The sequence below is a fragment of the Nannobrachium achirus genome, assembly GCF_963921795.1.
Source record: "Nannobrachium achirus genome assembly, chromosome: 18".
NCBI lineage: Eukaryota > Metazoa > Chordata > Actinopteri > Myctophiformes > Myctophidae > Nannobrachium > Nannobrachium achirus.
The window spans coordinates 3,414,579-3,434,665 of NC_137825.1; positions in this window are offsets into that span (position 1 = coordinate 3,414,579).

Below are 20,087 nucleotides of genomic sequence, written 5' to 3' on the forward strand. Positions count from 1 at the left end.
AAACAACGATCGGTTCCGTCGCAGGATGCGATGACGTCAGACCGGAAGTAATCACCTCGTGGCCTTCTGGCCTTCAAAATAAGATAACAGGAGTGAATGGGGGCGGGGGGGGGGGGGGGGGGGGGGGCACTCTGGACATTTTAATCCGTTAAAGTCAGTGGCTTTTAATGAGTTAAAGGGGAGATATAATTGTGGGCTCGCCTGGAAGGCGAGCACACGTATGTTATCTTCATTATTTATTTATCTATCAGTCAGTATCTCCTCAAAACTTTGGCGCGATTCATCTCCTAAACGCTTACACCTTTAAACACCATTCAAATTTGTATGTGTTCAGCTTACTGAGGACACGTGTGCTTGTACTTTTGGTTTTGAAATGTTTTGTAGTTTAATTATAAAAAAATAAAAATGTTTAACTTTAAGCACCCAATGCATTTCCAATGGGTTTAGTGAGTGGAGACAGAGTGAGACAGAGGAAAGGGACCCATGTTTATATTAAGTCGCTGTGGCTGCAATATTCACACTTCAGATATGCTATTTATATCAATGCGTTCACACAGGTCTGCTTTCTGATTTGATCCAAATGTCTAAGCTGTGTGATGTATAAAACTATAGTTATAGTTAAAACTATAAATACATGTCCCTCTCCACTCTACTGATTGACACAGCTGTGATTAAAGGCTTGGCTGTCATTGGCTGTTCTGTGGTGATGTAGCCTTACATAAGTCGGCCCTGCAGTGACAATGCGAAAGTCTCGGCAGAGACGTCTTAATGTAAGGCTAGTGGTGCTGCAAAGTAACCAAGTACATTTACTCAAGTATATACAAACATGTAGATCTAGAACACATAGAATATGTACAGTAAGGTTCAGTAGAGTACAGTAAAAGTACAGTAATGTTCAGTAGAGTACAGTAAAGTATAGTAAGGTACAGAAAGGTACAGTACAGTAAGGTACAGTAGAGTACAGTACAGTAAGGTACAGTAAAGTTCAATACAGTACAGTACGGTACAGCAGAGTACAGTACAGTAAGGTACAGTAGTGTACATTAAAGTACAGTAGAGTACATTAAAGTACAGTACAGTAAGGTATAGTAAGGTACAGTAGAGTGCAGTAGAGTACAGTACAGTAAGTTACAGTACAGTAAGGTACAGTAGTGTACAGTCAAGTACAGTACAGTAAGGTACAGTAGAGTACAGCGAAGTACAGTACAGTAAGGTACAGTAAGGTACAGTACTGTACATACATACACAGGGTATAGCTGCTCAGATTCACCGCTCCACTTCGAACAGGCCGGACTGGGCCCGTCAGTAAAATGAAAGAGAGCATCGCCTGGGCCCGTCAGTAAAATGAAAGAGAGCATTGCCTGGGAACTTGACACTTTTACTATTATTGTTTTGGGTTGGAAGCGAGCCCACACTGTTTCGAAGGAACAGTTTTTCTAGTTATTAATATGTTTCCTTTCTTTTTGTGCCGAGTTTACATCAATCTCACCATTTTTGCAGTAAAATACTTTTATACAAGAATCCATAGAGATGAGGAAAAACTATGTTGTGTTTGGTCCTAACTCCGGTAGGGGTATCTCAATTCTTTGGGGTCATTGTCACTAGCCTACTGGGTCCAGGAACAAATGCCACCCTTTTCACATTAGCCTATTATAGCACCACTAGGACACCTGACCTGGCAGAGACCTGTGCTCAGAAGAGCACTGTTTCTAGTTATTCTATATATTTACCTGTGTTCAGAAGAGCACTGTTTCTAGTTATTCTATATATTTACCTGTGCTCAGAAGAGCACTGTTTCTAGTTATTCTATATATTTACCTGTGCTCAGAAGAGCACTGTTTCTAGTTATTCTATATATTTACCTGTGCTCAGAAGAGCACTGTTTCTAGTTATTCTATATATTTACCTGTGCTCAGAAGAGCACTGTTTCTAGTTATTCTATATATTTACCTGTGTTCAGAAGAGCACTGCTTCTAGTTATTCTATATATTTACCTGTGTTCAGAAGAGCACTGCTTCTAGTTATTCTATATATTTACCTGTGTTCAGAAGAGCACTGCTTCTAGTTATTCTATATATTTACCTGTGCTCAGAAGAGCACTGTTTCTAGTTATTCTATATATTTACCTGTGTTCAGAAGAGCACTGTTTCTAGTTATTCTATATATTTACCTGTGTTCAGAAGAGCACTGTTTCTAGTTATTCTATATATTTACCTGTGCTCAGAAGAGCACTGTTTCTAGTTATTCTATATATTTACCTGTGTTCAGAAGAGCACTGTTTCTAGTTATTCTATATATTTACCTGTGCTCAGAAGAGCACTGTTTCTAGTTATTCTATATATTTACCTGTGTTCAGAAGAGCACTGTTTCTAGTTATTCTATATATTTACCTGTGTTCAGAAGAGCACTGTTTCTAGTTATTCTATATATTTACCTGTGTTCAGAAGAGCACTGTTTCTAGTTATTCTATATATTTACCTGTGTTCAGAAGAGCACTGTTTCTAGTTATTCTATATATTTACCTGTGTTCAGAAGAGCACTGTTTCTAGTTATTCTATATATTTACCTGTGTTCAGAAGAGCACTGCTTCTAGTTATTCTATATATTTACCTGTGTTCAGAAGAGCACTGTTTCTAGTTATTCTATATATTTACCTGTGTTCAGAAGAGCACTGTTTCTAGTTATTCTATATATTTACCTGTGCTCAGAAGAGCACTGTTTCTAGTTATTCTATATATTTACCTGTGAGGTCAGATCATTCTATTGATCAGGTTCCGTTTTATAATCTAATCACTCACATGCCCTCATTCAAACAGACTCAGACACTGTGTTAAAGGACAACTTTGTTTTTTTTTTACAAAAGGGGTTCATATTGAGAAATGAAAAGATGTGGAGTAAAATGTTTTCATTTACTGCTTTCTATCATTTGGGGGATTTTAATTACTTTGGTTTCAGTGGTTGGGGCATGCGAGCAAGTGGCTGAATATAGTCTTTTTAGACACAATAAGCCCATTCCATGGGCAGATGTGACTTACGGGGGCCAATAGACCTGTTTCTTGTTTACAAACATTGAGACTAAATGCACAGGTGACTGTATCATGTAATCAATTTCCAACAATCCCCAAACCTGTTGTTTTGGGGAGCGCTGGTTTCATAGGCTCATTTGGTACCGACTTGCGAGCGCATCTAGGTTTTTATCAGTGTAACGTAGACCAGAAATGCATATCTAGTGTTCCTATAAAGAAATCGCTGGTTTGTTGCATCTAAAAAGTCATATTTAGCTACTTGCACGCATGCACCCACCCACTGAAATCAAGGTAATTAAAATTGCTAAAACTATAGAAAGAAGTAAATGAAAATATTTTAACAATCATCTTTTCTTCCCTCTAAGGGGTCCTCCCTATGTTCCCCAGGTTCTATGTTCACCACTTCATCCTCAAAAAGGTTCTATGTTCCCCAGGTTCTATGTTCCCCACTTCATCCTCAAAAAGGTTCTATGTTCCCCAGGTTCTATTTTCCCCACTTCATCCTCAAAAAGGTTCTATGTTCCCCACTTAATCCTCAAAAAGGTTCTATGTTCCCCAGGTTCTATTTTCCCCACTTCATCCTCAAAAAGGTTCTATGTTCCCCAGGTTCTATGTTCCCCACCCACCCTCTCCAAAAAAGGTTCTTTGTTCCCCACCCATGCAAAAAAAGGTATATGTTCCCAACTCAAATGCAGGAAATGGTGGGACAGCTGGGCACTTAAAACAAACACATGGGCAATCTTAATTTAGGTGCCCACTCGTCCAGTTGTCCAGGTGCCCACATGTCCAGTTGTCCAGGTGCCCACATGTCCAGTTGTCCAGGTGCCACATGTCCCTAGTGCCCACCCCTAAGTGCCTACTCTTCCAGGTGCCCACTCGTCCAAATACCCACATGTCCCTAGTCCCCAGATGTCATGGTGCCCACTCGTCCAGATGCCCAGTCATAACAAATATGTGGTGGTGCCCGGATGTCCCTAGTGCCCCTCTGTCCCACTAGTATTTCTCCTCATTGTGTTCTGTTGTGTGTGAGTTATTAATAATTTGAAATTAATGTTTTGGATGAGCGGGGAACATAACCTTTTTTTGTGGGGGTAAGTGGGGAACACAGAACCTGGGGAACATAGGAACATAGAACCTGGAGAACAAAATATGAACCCTTGTTGTAAAAAAACAAAGTTGTCCTATAGACTCTGAAGCGCACATTGTTATGCAGACTCAGTGTCCCCGTGTAGTCACTTTGTTCATAGACTCTCACAAACCTAAATGATGGTCTGTTCTACTGAAGCCATGGGTGGCACACGCTTCAGCAAAATAAATCATTGTCTAAAATACGGGTGTATAATGTGTTTTGTTTGGATTGTTTAATCATCATGGATATCTTAATTGGTCTGCCAAATCTCCATTTCATTTTGGGGTGTGAAATATCAGTTCATTTGACATGTTGGTCTTTTGTAGATATTATTTCTGGAAGCAATTATGGGTTCCTAGATGTGGGGAATTCACTGCTTGCTTGCACTTATCATTGCGTGACCTGACCTTCAGTTGATCTTAAAGGTATATTCAGTGATTGTATTTCATTCAAATACAAATATAATTGGTACATTTTCCATTCATTCTCTTCACTAGAATGTGTGCTGACCATATAAGGACTTCCACCATGGCCTGTGTTACGAGCATAGCTAGATTCGGGTTTTAGAGGTGGCCAGCCAGTCCTCGACCAATCAGGGTAGAGTATGGCCGTAGTTATGTTATGATGTTTAGTTATGATGGTCAAAATAAAAGTTTTGAGAACCACAGTCGCTCTGAATTAAGAATGTCTGCTAAATGCCTAGATTGTAAACTACTGAACTCATAAAATGCCACAGTCTCGTAGTAAATCAGTATCATACATATCCTGAAGCTGGAGACGTAGGCTTACCTATATTCAGTGATTAGGTCTAATGATCAAAACGAGAACATTATAATGGTGTAAAAAATCTATGAAAAACTAAACATTTCCACGCTGTAAGGCCAGTAAGGAAAAGGATGACCCCCGGGCCACTTTCATTATCACTGAATACACCTTTAAGTCAATTGATCTTAAGCACTCTTAAGTAGTTAATTACTCTAGTTATTGTAAAAACTGATATTGCCTGTTTTCTCTCCATTTCTTCTATGCGTCGCTACCTGCAATGGCGCTGGTGGAAATGAACCCCCGTTCGTCAAGGATGCTGAGGGGGCCACGTCAAGGCCTAGTTTGCTGCCAGGCTGCTCATAGAGTGCCAGTGATGTGGACTTGGCCCCAAGTTGTTTGGTGCTCATGCCTTCGGATCGCGGTACTGACCACTGACTATACTATGGAACCATGTTACTGACTCTACTATGACATTGTGGATACTGACACTGACTGGGGTCCACACAAAAATGTATACAATAAAAACAAACCGTAGTTCAAACTTTAGATATCTCCAGTGATTTCTTATCCCTCTATGCAGATTTCATATCACAAGCATTACAATGAAGAAATGTTCTTTTGAATGGAAAATTTCCACAAAGCCCATCTCCAAACTTAGTTCAGTCTCACATTTTCAAACTCTTCCCTGCAAGCCAAATGACGTCATGATGACGTTATGATAATGTCCTTCTGTGACGTTCAGAACTACTGTAGGCCAGATCACAGCCCATGTGGGGATGATCTGGACGTCATTACCAGGACGTCATATGGACTATAGGATTATTGTTATTGTTTGTAATATTAGTCGAAATATGAGCATGTAATGTTATATTCTGTCCTGGGACGTACAGTATCTGACTAGTTATATTTATCTGGCCTCGATCGGACCCTCTCTGATTAATCCAGGATGCCCGTTTTGGTGGGTAGGATTTATGTTGGTTGAAATCAGGTGATATTCTAGGCCAGATCTGACTAGTCATGGTTTGACTTGATCTGGCCCCAATCGAGATGTCCAGGTCCTGACCGTGCTTGCTGGGTTATTTCTAGCTTTGAAGGAAAGTTGAATAGTATTAGTGAAAAACACAGATTTACCCACGTGTGAAGTAAAAGGAAGAATTTCGATTATTCAGTGGATTTCCACTGTAACAGCCACATAATCCAGATCTCATCTGCCTGGTTTTCTTTCCTAGTTCGAAAGAAAAACAGCCGCTGATTACACCAGAGCAGAACACCTGATATCATACTTTTTCATAATACACCTCCAAAGGACATAGCCCTCCACAACCACCAGACAAATGTCATATTCCCATTCACTGTCTTATCTGTCTGCCGGCAGTCCTTATGGCCTTCAGCCATACAGTACAGTACATCCTCCGCCCTGTGCTGTGTTGACATCAGGAACACGGCCCACAGACAAAAGGACTCGTGCAGCCTTTTCCCTGCTGACCTCCTCCTTGGTCTAGTAGTGCAGTGGTTCTTAAACTGACCTCCTTGGTCTAGTAGTGCAGTGGTTCTTAAACTGACCTCCTCCTTGGTCTAGTAGTGCAGTGGTTCTTAAACTGACCTCCTTGGTCTAGTAGTGCAGTGGTTCTTAAACTGACCACCTCCTTGGTCTAGTAGTGCAGTGGTTCTTAAACTGACCTCCTCCTTGGTCTAGTAGTGCAGTGGTTCTTAAACTGACCTCCTTGGTCTAGTAGTGCAGTGGTTCTTAAACTGACCTCCTCCTTGGTCTAGTAGTGCAGTGGTTCTTAAACTGACCTCCTCCTTGGTCTAGTAGTGCAGTGGTTCTTAAACTGACCACCTCCTTGGTCTAGTAGTGCAGTGGTTCTTAAACTGACCACCTCCTTGGTCTAGTAGTGCAGTGGTTCTTAAACTGACCTCCTCCTTGGTCTAGTAGTGCAGTGGTTCTTAAACTGACCTCCTCCTTGGTCTAGTAGTGCAGTGGTTCTTAAACTGACCACCTCCTTGGTCTAGTAGTGCAGTGGTTCTTAAACTGACCACCTCCTTGGTCTAGTAGTGCAGTGGTTCTTAAACTGACCACCTCCTTGGTCTAGTAGTGCAGTGGTTCTTAAACTGACCACCTCCTTGGTCTAGTAGTGCAGTGGTTCTTAAACTGACCTCCTCCTTGGTCTAGTAGTGCAGTGGTTCTTAAACTGACCACCTCCTCCTTGGTCTAGTAGTGCAGTGGTTCTTAAACTGACCACCTCCTCCTTGGTCTAGTAGTGCAGTGGTTCTTAAACTGACCTCCTTGGTCTAGTAGTGCAGTGGTTCTTAAACTGACCTCCTCCTTGGTCTAGTAGTGCAGTGGTTCTTAAACTGACCACCTCCTTGGTCTAGTAGTGCAGTGGTTCTTAAACTGACCTCCTCCTTGGTCTAGTAGTGCAGTGGTTCTTAAACTGACCTCCTCCTTGGTCTAGTAGTGCAGTGGTTCTTAAACTGACCTCCTCCTTGGTCTAGTAGTGCAGTGGTTCTTAAACTTTTACATTTCACGGACCCTGGAACTGGAACGGGTACATTTGGTTCCATTTTTGTATACTGTCATGGTTAGACTTGTAAGGGTCAATTTGGAAGCCCCTCAAGGAACCCTTGAGGTTCCCAGGACCCCACTTTATTATTAACCTTTCCAGGCTGTGACCCCCAAAACAATCATATTTCAACAGGGCACTCCCCACCCTGACGAGCACTAAGAGTTGAGCCATTACATTTTGTAAAACACGATTCTATTGTGAAAATAGCAGATCTACAACTGCTATTTTCACAATTTCTGCCTCTAATATTTGACAATTTGGCCAATATTTCATTTGTCATTTTAGATGCATTAAATGCTGGAGAATATGTTTTAATTCTAGTCCATTCATTTTTGGTCATCTGATTTGATAGGTGGTGTGCTTGTTTTGATGAAAGAGCACACAGTGAACCCTACAGTAGCATCCACTATTCTAGGCATGTAAATAAATAGGTATAGGTTTGTTGGAAAATCTACAAGCTAACAAGTCGCCACAGCGGGATGCGTTGCGAGCTTGTAGATCGGCAAAGAGGTTTGGCATAGAGGGGAAAAGGAGAGGGCCAAGTTTAGACTCCTGGGGGACACCGGTCAACAACGCATGTAGGGTTTAAGGGGTTAATTGGTAGCTTTCTTAAAGTTTCTTCTCAAAGGTCCTCATGGCATTTATCTTCCGTATTGATCTGCACACTTACTGAGGACTTTTCAGTTACCAGAGAAACAGTGATTTGTGGTTTCAGACATGTTAGAGAAGCCATTAATTGCCTCACAGAGCATTGAAAGTGGGTTGATCAAACAGCCTTGACTGCGAAGTTAATACATTTTGGGCCCCCAAATAATTGTCAAAAACCCTGCTAATTTATTTGTGTCATCACCAATCACCAATTTCACTTGTTTAATCTGTATCCTGTCTGAGTTCTCTATCCTGATTGGATACAATTGGTATCCCTACCTGAACATTCATTTTCTATTAATAAAGAGCTGGAAAGACATGGAGTCACCTGTTACTGAACAAACACTCTATAGCAATGAGAATATGGAGCTATTCAACACTTCTTTTTAGTGTTTTAGTTGGCAACACATACTGAACTGAACTCTCTTTTAATGCACAGGCTGAACTGATCTGTTCCTTTACAGTTTCCTATACATACATTCACGTCTTCATTTATTATGCACATTAGCCACTTTGTTATGCCCTTCATCTTTTCTATTCTCTATTTACTTTTTAACTGTATTGAATGAGCCTGCACAATTAATTTCACCCATGTTACTTGTAAATATGATGTGATACCATACCAGTAATAAAGTTTGATTCTGGTTTTAACCAGAGAAAATCACACAAGGTGGAACACAATCACTTGACTGATCATCCAAATAAACATGCAGACAAAAGAGCCATCTGACCACCTAACGCTTTTGAGGTTTTCAAGTGGGCCCTGATCCAGAAAAGGTTGAGAACAACATATATAGTGTGTGTATTCATTGTATATTTGAGTATAAATGACAATAAAGCGTAAGATTGCGATCATCAGTAAATGAATTGAGGAGTTTGTCCCCAACATTGATAAGTCACCATGTGTTTCTCTCTCTCTCTCCCCCAGGGGATTCTTTCGCCCAGTTCCGTTTCTCAGAGGAGAAGGATTGGGAAATGGACTCCTTGGTGGCCAGTCAGGTAAATGTAGAATACAGCAAACTGATTATTTGGGATTATTTCTGGTTAGGGATGCAACAGTTATCAAACTACAGTATAAATCAAGTTTAAACTGTGAAAATGGCTGATCTGCAAGCTCGCATCGGACACGTTGTGAGTTTGTAGATCTGTTGCAGTATTTACACAATGCAGGTGTTATTTTATACATTGTGTTATTTGTTTAAAAAAAATGCACCTCGATTCATTGAAGAAGTAAACTCTACAAAAGAAAACCCAAAAAAAAGATACTATTTCAGGTCAGGTATTTGAATTTTGAAGACCTCTCAAAGAATTTAGGTTTAGCCTGCTCCTGGTGTTGTCAGAGCCATGTTGCTGCCATTTTGACCTTGAACTGTGCATGGAGAAGCTCTTAAGAAAAGTGTTGAATACACACTTTCAACTCTTTTTACATGAATCTTATCTTTACACTGTGAAGAGGATGGGAACATCTGACTTGACACTTCCTTTTAAATGCATCCTGTGTGTTGATAGCTGGCTCTCAGATGGTCTGGAAAGTCTTTTCCAGTCTTTTCCAGCCTGCATACAGACAGTACACATGTGTGAAATGCAGTCACTTCACAAGTTCACATACAGGAGGTTGGCAGAGCTTTTCCAACACCTTTTTTTTTTAGTGTGAGCTCTCAAGACAAGATACATTCAGATAGCGTTTTCTCATCCTCTTCAGAATAAACACATTATTGACACTTAATTAACACATTAAACGCCCATGTGGTGTCAACGCGCCAATCTCTTTGACGTTTACGTGTGCCCAACGACGCGTTCGACGCGTCGTACAGTAAACTATACTTTACTGTAGCTACTGCACTTGGCTACCGCGGTGATGAAACAAACTCCATTTCCCAACATGCAGCGCGAAATTACGTCACCCGGACGTGCTGTCTGTCTCGTTGACTTCCTGTTTAGCGGCTGCACAAAAATGCTGTTTTCTCCGGATTCTCGTCCTTTTTTCTTTTTTTTCTCACGGCCTCTTCTACCGGCCGTAACACAAACACTGTGGCTTAGAATTGATAAAAAACGGTCCTGACTGAAAGAAAAGATTTTCGCGAAATAAACAGGACATACTTGGATTACATTTACTCGGATTACTTTTCTCGCCAGTACTTCGAAGGTAGGTAAAATGGCGGGTTGCCATGGGCACCAGCAAATTAAACGTTGAATAATTCTGGGCACCCGATGTGTTAAAAAATGAAGTTGTCCTTTTAATGCGAGAAGATGCCTTGCACTACCTTAAGTTTCGAGTGTGCTTTTTTGAAATGTGTACATTTGTAAAAAATAATCAAAGGTGAAATAAGATAAAACTCGATTGATCCCTGGAGGGAAATTAATGATGTTATATACAGATCCTTCTAAAAAAATTTGAATATTGTGTGAAAAAGTATTGCAGATGCCCTAGCAGCCCACATCATAACTGACTTGGGGAACGTCCCACTGGACTTCAAGCAACTCTGACTTCAGAAGGTTGACATTTCTCTATTAGAAATCCTTGTTTTGAGTGATCTCGTGTAATATTGTAATATTTTGAAATATGGACTTTTGATATTCATGAGCTGTATGCCATAAAAAAATCCAAAATGTAAATGTTTGGGTTATTGGGTGATTTCTACCCAACGTTAGTGATGGAGAGTAAAACAAACAGAACTTTTGTTGTGTTCATTAAAACAATAGAATAATAAATTCCCTCCACTTGGACTCTGCCTTGTCGTGGCGTGGAGGCTTGTGTGCCTCTGTGGTCCTCTGGGCTCACCAGAGGATTGCAGAGGCCAGACCAAAGAGTCCTACTTCATAACAGCACTGCATTGTGATCTAGTGGCTACTGTATAGACTGGTCCCAAATGCCAAAAGAACCCTTCAGAAAATGGACAGTAGCCATTCTTGAGGAAAAGCACATAATGTGTTGTTTCTATATGATTGTTATGCGCTGAATCCATTTCTGCTGTATGCCGAGTGATACGAATAGCATAATGAGCAAATGTAAAGAAACTGATACAAGCACTTAAAGTGTTGTTTCTATATGATTGCTTTTATGTTTTAGGCCATGTTGTCAGCGGAATTATAAAGACAAAAACTAGACCCTTTTTTTACAGACAAAGTGGATTCTTATTCGAGACAAAATGCTGAATGCCGACTTTTCCTCACAAATGCCTACACAATTCACCTTTTGGGCATTTAGGGACTTGTCTACTAGCTTAGTCCATTCTCCACACTTCTCCAGGTTAGAGTTAGCAGCAGTGTGAGTTGATTGTACATCTAATAGCTATCTTAGTCCATTCTTCACATCTACAGGTTATAATTGGACCACTGAACTACTAAACTGTTAATGGCCGCCATTGAAGACGGAGTATGTCCGTCAATTAGTCTTTTCATTGTTTTATATTAAATTGCCGTCTGACTATCATTGTGTTAATAATAATGATGATGATGATGATGAATTATACTGAATGACTTTTCTCTTTCACTGCTGTACAGTGTGACTGACTCTGCTGCCCCCTGCTGTCCTGACTGCCTTCCTGAACAACATGGACGTGTCAACAATGTAAGTCCCTCATCAAAGATACACAATGTTGGAGCCCATCCACTGTACCTCTTGTAGATCGGCTGTTTTCACTAGTTTTGTGCGAAATACAAGGTTTCTGCCCGACAGTGACGATATTTTAGTGATTATGTTACAAAGAAAACGTTGAGATAATAGCCATTTTGGTTAGAACTGACTGAAAAGAACCAGGGTGCCCCGTCACCCACTTTGAAAACCCCTGCTCTAATTGATCCACTGTGTTCCAATGGATCCAACTGAGTTATGTTTATACTGAGTTAAATTTATACGAGTCATGCATCCACATAGTCATTGTTACAGGTGATCAAAGGAATAGGCTGAAGCTGAAAGCTTATGGATCCTACGTATGCATGGAGTAAAATACATTGATCAGTTATCCACAAGTTTCCAATGTCCCATCGTGCATTGCGCAGAAATGCTACAGTAAATTTTCGCGGAAACAGGTGGATAGAAGAATTTTAAACACTTCTATAACTGATCAATGTATTTTACTCCATGCATACGTAGGATGGGCATCCATCCACAAGCTTTCAGTTTCAGCCTATTCCTTTTGATCACCTGTAACAATGTGGATGTATGACTTGGATATTTTGTAAAAGAATTGTTAAATAACAATACATTCTGATAACTAACAAGGACACCTGTTGAACAAACACTCCATAGCAATGATTACTATCACAACGCATCCTCTAATTAATAGAAACAGAACACAAACAACGATGAGACAACCTGAAAAAGACACTAGTCTGGAACTCCCGGTTTACTGGGATGGGGTTCAATTCCCTACGGTGTCCTATCTGATATCATGTTAACTACTAAATCTTCTATCATATCATGCTAACTTCATCTATCATATCATGCCATCATCTATCATATCATGCTAACTACTAAATCATCTTCTCTCTGTCTCCGCCGCTCCTCTCCGACTCCGCCCCTTCCTATCTCTAGCTCCTCCCCTTCCTCTCGCTAGCTCCTCCCCTTCCTCTCTCCAACCCCGCCCCTTCTTTTCCCTGGCTCCGCCCATTCATCGCCCCTGGCTCCGCCCCTGGCTCCGCCCCTTCCTCTCTCCGGCTCCGCCCCTTCTTTTCCCTGGCTCCGCCCCTTCCTCTCTCCGACTCCGCCCCTTCCTTTCCCTGGCCCTCCCCTTCCTCTCGCTAGCTCCTCCCCTTCCTCTCGCTGGCTCCTCCCCTTCCTCGCTCCTCCCCTTCCTCTCTCCGGCTCCGCCCCTTCCTCTCTCCGGCTCCACCCTTCCTTTCCCTGGCTCCGCCCCTTCCTTTCCCTGGCTCCGCCCCTTCCTCTCTCCGGCTCCGCCCCTTCCTTTCCCTGGCCCCGCCCCTTCCTCTCTCCGGCTCCGCCCCTTCCTCTCGGCCCCTCTTAAGAGGCCAGCCGGTTGTGTATGTTTTTGCTATAACCGCTGCTCTCTGTTGTCTGGAAACCACGTGGAGGACACGGCCCCCCACGCGCCCACTGCTCACGCATTGATGGGTAATTTTCAGGACCCGACACGGGATTTGAACCAAGCGGTGAAGCCTGTTGCTACACACGTCAAGGTATCCTGCGACACTAGTCTCTAAGACTAGTCCGCTGCGCCATTGGTCCCGGCCACTTCACACTGCCTTCTGGGCTGCTTTTGAAGTTCTGGAAATCAGTTTTCAAAGTAAAGAGTCGAGTGGGGTTCGAACCCACAGCCTCCAGATCATCAGCCCAGCGTCTTAACTCATGGAGCTACTTGCAGCTTACATGGTTTCTGAGCTGCTTTTGAATTTATTCTGCTGGAAATCAGTCTTTAAAGTAAAGACTGGAGTGGGGTTTGAACCCACAGCCTCCAGATCATCAGCCCAGCGTCTTAACTCATGGAGCTACTTGCAGCTTACATGGTTTCTGAGCTGCTTTTGAATTTATTCTGCTGGAAATCAGTCTTTAAAGTAAAGACTGGAGTGGGGTTTGAACCCACAGCCTCCAGATCATCAGCCCAGCGTCTTAACTCATTGAGCTAATTGTAACTTATATGGATTTTGAGCTGCTTTTGAATTTATTCTGCTGGAAATCAGTCTTTAAAGTAAAGACATGAGTGGGATTTGAACCCATAACCTCCAGACCACGTGTCAGTGTCCTTACTCAGTGAGCTACCTGCTGCCTGCTATGGCACAGGCTTCCTTCATATTAGATGATCAACTAACAACAACAGTACCAAAAAAAATAAAGGAAGTTAAGACAATTTTTTTACATAGCATATATTTAGCATATTTGTCTATGGGTTTGATTCCTGGCTTTGTTAAGCTGTCTTCTTAACAAATGGAAGTTGTTTGAATCGCTATGAATGGTTTTCTAAAGGAGCAGCCATAGCTCAATGGATGGAGTGAGTGCCTCATAAGCAGAAGCCTACAGGTTCAAATCCTGGCTGGCACAAAGTTGCCTGCCATGACATACAAAGTGTTGAAAACACTGATGGTAGGCCAGACTTGGAAACGATAAGATATGTATATATAAAATGTATGTATGTGATAAGAAATGTATGTATGTATGTATGAATGCTCTAAGAACAGCAACATAGGGACTGGGTGGAAAATGCAAAATTGAATTGATAGGTCCCGGAAAACATGTGCTGTGATTGGCCAGTTGTTACGTAGCACCAATGTGCTGTGATTGGCCAGTTGTTACGTAGCGGCTGACGTATTCATCTCCAAACATCTGGTAACTTATGCTGCTCAATGACCATGAAACACTAGGCAGCAGATTAAATATATATGCTCTGCTCAATGACCATGAAACACTAGGCAGCAGATTGATTGAAGAGTTTATTAGCAGTTTGCAATAGAATGACAGCACCAATCAGTGGTACAAGGTGATCCTAGTAAGCCTTTATGTATCTCATATAAAGACATTCAGATTAGACAAAGTTACCACAAGTTTTTTTTGTTTTCATTTGTTTTTATTGAAACATCAGTTTAATTTAAATCATACCTTTAAATCCAGGAAACATCTGTCATTTTGTAGTTGTTACTATATAATATAGTATATACTATAAAGACATATGACAGATCAGGTTTCCACCCGACATATTCTTCTTTAATAGGCCCCCCATGTAGGGTTCCAGGGGTCGCACAGCAATGTGTCACACATCCACACGTTCATCTCGACGAGCTATACAACATACCAAAAGATAGGCACTATCGGAAATGTAAGACTTAAAATCCATGTTTTGACGCCTTACTATAGTCTTATGTAATTTTGGGGTTTTGAAGACGATCTAAAAAAAATGAATTAATTTCATATCCACGCGTTCGTCTCGAAGAGCTATACAACATGCTAAAAGACGGGCGCTTAAAACCTATTGGTTTCCGAGTTATCGCACATTGAAAAATCTAGGATTGCATTTGTCGAAAAAAAGTAGGGTTCCAGGGGTCGCACAGCAATGTGTCACACATCCACACGTTTGTCTCGACAAGCTATACAACATACCGAAAGATAGGCACTATCGGAAATTTAAGACTTAAAATCTATGTTTTGACGCCTTACTAATAGTCTTATGTAATTTTGGGGGTTTTGAAGACAATCTGAAAAAAATGGATTAATTTCATATCCACGCGTTCGTCTCGAAGAGCTATACAACATGCAAAAGACGGGCGCTTAAAACCTATTGGTTTCCGAGTTATCGCACTTTGAAATATCTAGGATTGCATTTGTCGAAAAAAAGTAGGGTTCCAGGGGGCGCACAGCAATGTGTCACACATCCACACGTTCGTCTCGACGAGCTAGAACCGACTATCTGCATTGCGAAACGATACGATATTTTGCATAACGATTACACATTTATATAGATTTTTGGATTCAGTTACTATATTGTTACAGCCCTACACAGCACAGTCACAGGGCTGTAAAGAATACCAGCTTTCTTTTTTTATTTATCATTTCAAAGAAATGAAACGCGAGGGAGGTAAAAGTTTAATATACAGAGAAAAACAAAAGGAAAAGAAAATAGCAAATACTTTTTGAAGTTAACACCTTCCAAGCCAAGGGGAGCCCCTTAATGTTAAAACCGTACCATATCGCACTTCCCCCCAGGTCCCCTCAGCCACGTCGTACTTAATCGGACTTTGTCTTTAAAACCGTTATAAAAGATTTTGATCCGAAAATCGGCGATCGTCTAGCCTTCCCTGGCCCTCACTCGAGCATTCATAGCTCACCCAGGCCGTACATGAAGCAGAGGTGACGTCATGGTCCTATCCTTGTCCAAGCAGCTCTCCCAGCCATTTGTTTGCTGTTTGCAGACTCTAGCTTCTACTGCAGCCATAGTTGCAGCTATGCAGGCGAAACTTCTCAGTGTTGTTCTTCAATCACACATGGATTATTTGCGGGGACATTTACGTGAATGGATCGCGCACGCGAAACGCACAGAGACATCGTTGATCGGCCAAAACGCCCATTCTATCCCAACGGAGATCGAGAAAAACATGGTGAGTTACTGCCCTGGGGGGAAAAAAGAAAAAGAAAAACAACGCCGCTGTCCAAGATGGAGGGGCGGCGGGCTCGTGTTTATAAACATAATATTATGTCTCAGATCACAATACAATAATAGAAATTTCATGGCTAATCCACCAACCACCATTCTATTTCGGACTGCAACGTGTTAAAGGAGTAGTTCACCCCCAAAATGACTTTTTTTCTATTGATTAGTCACGCCATGGAGAGTAGAGTTCAATAATATTTTTGAGTTTTTGTCACATTTTGACAAAAAATTGATTCGAGTAAATTTACCCCCATTCATTCCGGATGGTGACCCGTTTCGAAACGGGTCACCATCCGGAATGAATGGGGGTAAATTTACTGTCATCACATTTTTGTCTTAGGAATGTGACAAAAAACCAGGAAGGCAGTCAGGACCTTCAGGAGCAGTCAGGAGCGTTAACGTTGTAGTTTTATGACTCGAAAAGACTACACCGCACTACACCGCGGTGGATAGCCTTCCACCACGGTGCCGACTCTGATACAGGCTTAGGTCACTGTCTAGTCAGCCCTATCACTGTCACATATAGGGCCCTATATTTGTCCATGCCTTACCCCTATTTTGCTAAGAGATGCGTTATATAGTTTAACTTATATAAATGTATTCATGAATTCATTTTCTCCATTGACTTTGATTAAAAAGATGGGGGTGAGTGACATCATAGATGTCTGACCAACGTGCCTTGGTGATCAGATCAAACACTGCCTCATAGAAATGGGACGTTCACGAACGAATCAAGTCTTTTAAAAGGCTCTTTGAAATGAACGATGGGATCCGGATCGCAGTAGGGAGCCGTTCCTTTCTAAATGAACAGTTGTGGGAAAAGTGCAAACATTCTTTACTTATGTAAAAGTATCAATGCTGCAATGTAGAAATACTCTGCCACAAGTAGATGTTTAGAATTAAAATGTACTTACTGTTAAGTACAAAAGTATTGGTATCAAAATGTACTTAAAGTACCAACAGTAGAAAGTACTCATTATGCAAAATGTCCCATTTCACAAGTTTTCCAATGAAATTATAAAATGTAGAAAAAACGTGAAAATAGCAGATCTACAAGCTTCACAATGAGTCGCATCGCGGCGCATTGTGAGCTTGTAGATCGGCTATTTTCAAATGGCTGAAATGTATATATGGACAGAAAACAAAATGTATATAGGGTTGACGTGATTTGTAATTATAATCAAAATATACAAAGTAATTGGTAACTCAAATGAGCCAGTCTTTTGAACGGCTCTTTGAAAGGAACGGATCCCAGAGATCCGGCAGTGGGCGTGGTTTACTGGTCCTGGAAAATAATCTCACGTTCATTTTCCTCATAGACTTTCACGAAAATATTTATAACAATTATGTTAAGCCTAGAACCAAGCCACGCAGGATGGCAGTGAATCATGAACATTAAACCTTTGTTTCTATGAAAAGAACATTTTGAAAATCGCTAAACAAAGGGCATTTATTAAATGTAGTATCAAATCATATATCATATTTTCAGACTCCACCTAAACCCTTAGCACTACTGGAAAAATCATTGACTATACATGAAGCTAGTTAGCATTTGTTTTTAGGTTTTTTAAGAAACTTTTTTCTTTACGGATTATATTGTTTTTTTCTAGATAGATATTCATTTGCATTTGTTATATTGTTGTTGATGTTCTGACATATTATCTTGTTTATTATTGTGATGTTTTATCTGCTTATTGTAAGTCGCTTTGGATTAAAAGCGTCTGCTAAATGCTTAAACTGTAAACTGTAGGATCAAAGGTTTTATGGTCATGATTCACTGCCATCCTGGATGGCTTGGTTCGAGGCTTAACATAATTGTTATAAATATTTGTGTAAAAGTCTATGGGGAAAATGAATGGGAGATATTTTTAGTGGGACCAGTAAAGCACTTCCGCTGCGATGCTCTATAGAGCATCGCAGTTGAAGCCCCACCCCGTCCTCACTCTGGTGTCGGAAGCGTTTTCCGCATTCATTTCTTCCATAGACATTTCATAAAGTATTTATTTAAACGTTTTTAAGCCTTGGACAAAGCCACCTCGGCTGGAGAGGGATCATGTCAATATTCACATTTTTTTTAACGCAAAGATTAATTAGAAAGCTGAAAAAAAGGACAGGGTACAAGACTGTGTACATCATTATTTTTAAAATCGCGGAAACTACACTCCCAGAATGCCTTGCGAATGTTGTTGTTGTTTCCTGAAATACAGGCCTTAAATCACGCTCAGTTTAGTTATCCAGGCCAGCATATGGCCTGAAAAGTAGTGATTGTCATCTCTGTGGACTCTCTTATCGTCATCTTTAACACAGTGCATCATATTTATAAAAGAAAGTATTCGCTCACGCAGTTCTGCTGATAATCTGCCGGGCAGACAGGGGGCAGTAAGCTACTTCCGCGGTAACCGCAAGATATGTGAAAGAAGAAGAAGCTAGACCAATCACAGACGTCGTTTTTACGTTTAGCAGCATGGGAAATGCAGTTCTTCTACTTGCTACTGAAGGCTACAAATAAAAACATTAAGCATCACATCCTCTTATTTTACATCCCATCCCCTGAAGGGCTGGTCCCTTTCTGATTGGTTCAGAAACACACAGGCTTCCTTTTCAGGCTGAAACTTCAAAATAAAACACCCTAAATAGCCATTTCACTGGGTCTTTAACTTACCATAACGCAGCACTTCCGCCACAACTTCGGGAACAGCGCAGGCTGCCTCAGTCCAATCACTAATCTACAAGCTCACAACACGTCTCACCCCTGCACGTTGTGAGCTGCTAGATCTGATATTGTCATCAAATTTGAAAGTGAATGATTGCATGGTTTTCTTCCAAAGAATACAACATTCTGGTCATGACAAAACAACGATTAGAAACACACTGATGATTATAGTTTTATTAAAGTCATTAATAGATGATATGCTGTAGGCACACATGGTTCATATAAGGCACGAGGGAGGGAGGGACCCCCAGGGACCCCCATCTGATCATAATAGACCAGGGACCCCCATGTGAACATATTTTAGACCAGGGACCCCCACAGTGTGATCGGGTCTAGAGCCTGCTTTACATAAGCGCTCATTTGCATAATGCACACATGATAATTAATGATGTAGGAGTCACCTCTCCGTGTTCCTCATTGGTGTTAGTTGGCTCCGCCCCCTTTTTTGATTGGTTGATGTTTATATCAAAAGTAACATAATCATTTTTTCAAAATACAAGCTCCAGACATCATGTTTCACAATAAAAGCTCTCCAGACATCATGTTTCACTATAAAAGCTATAGTTTTTCAATATCCACAAACTCAGTTAAAAAAACAAGATAAAAACACTTTAACCAACCCTTTCTTTTTCAGAATAGAATCTCCTCACATCGTATTTGCTTACGTATGTTTTACAAATGCAGTTCTTCTAAAACAGGGGTCTTCAACAGGGGGTCCGCGACCCCTAGGGGGTCCGCGGAGGTACTGCAGGGGGTCCGCGAAATTATTGCAAAAAAAAAAAAAAAAGATTTCTTTTCACATTTATGTAAAAAAAAAATCATGATTCTATCCATTTTGAATAGCTTGAATACATGATTACTATGCAATTGACAGATTGTTGATATTATTGACATTGGTTCTCAGTTAATAAGTAGTATGTTTAGAAATGGTAGTGGTACGGCCCACCCTGCTCGCTGTAACTTGTACATGTTTAAAATAAAAAATATGTCGTAGCCCCGACCGGCCGACCCCCCCACCCTACGAGGTGGTAGGGGGTCCCTGCTCCATCTCCCCATCAGTTTGGGGGTCCCCGGCCTGAAAACGTTGAAGACCCCTGTTCTAAAATAAAAAAATAAGCTCCACAGATCGTTTTCCTTTCA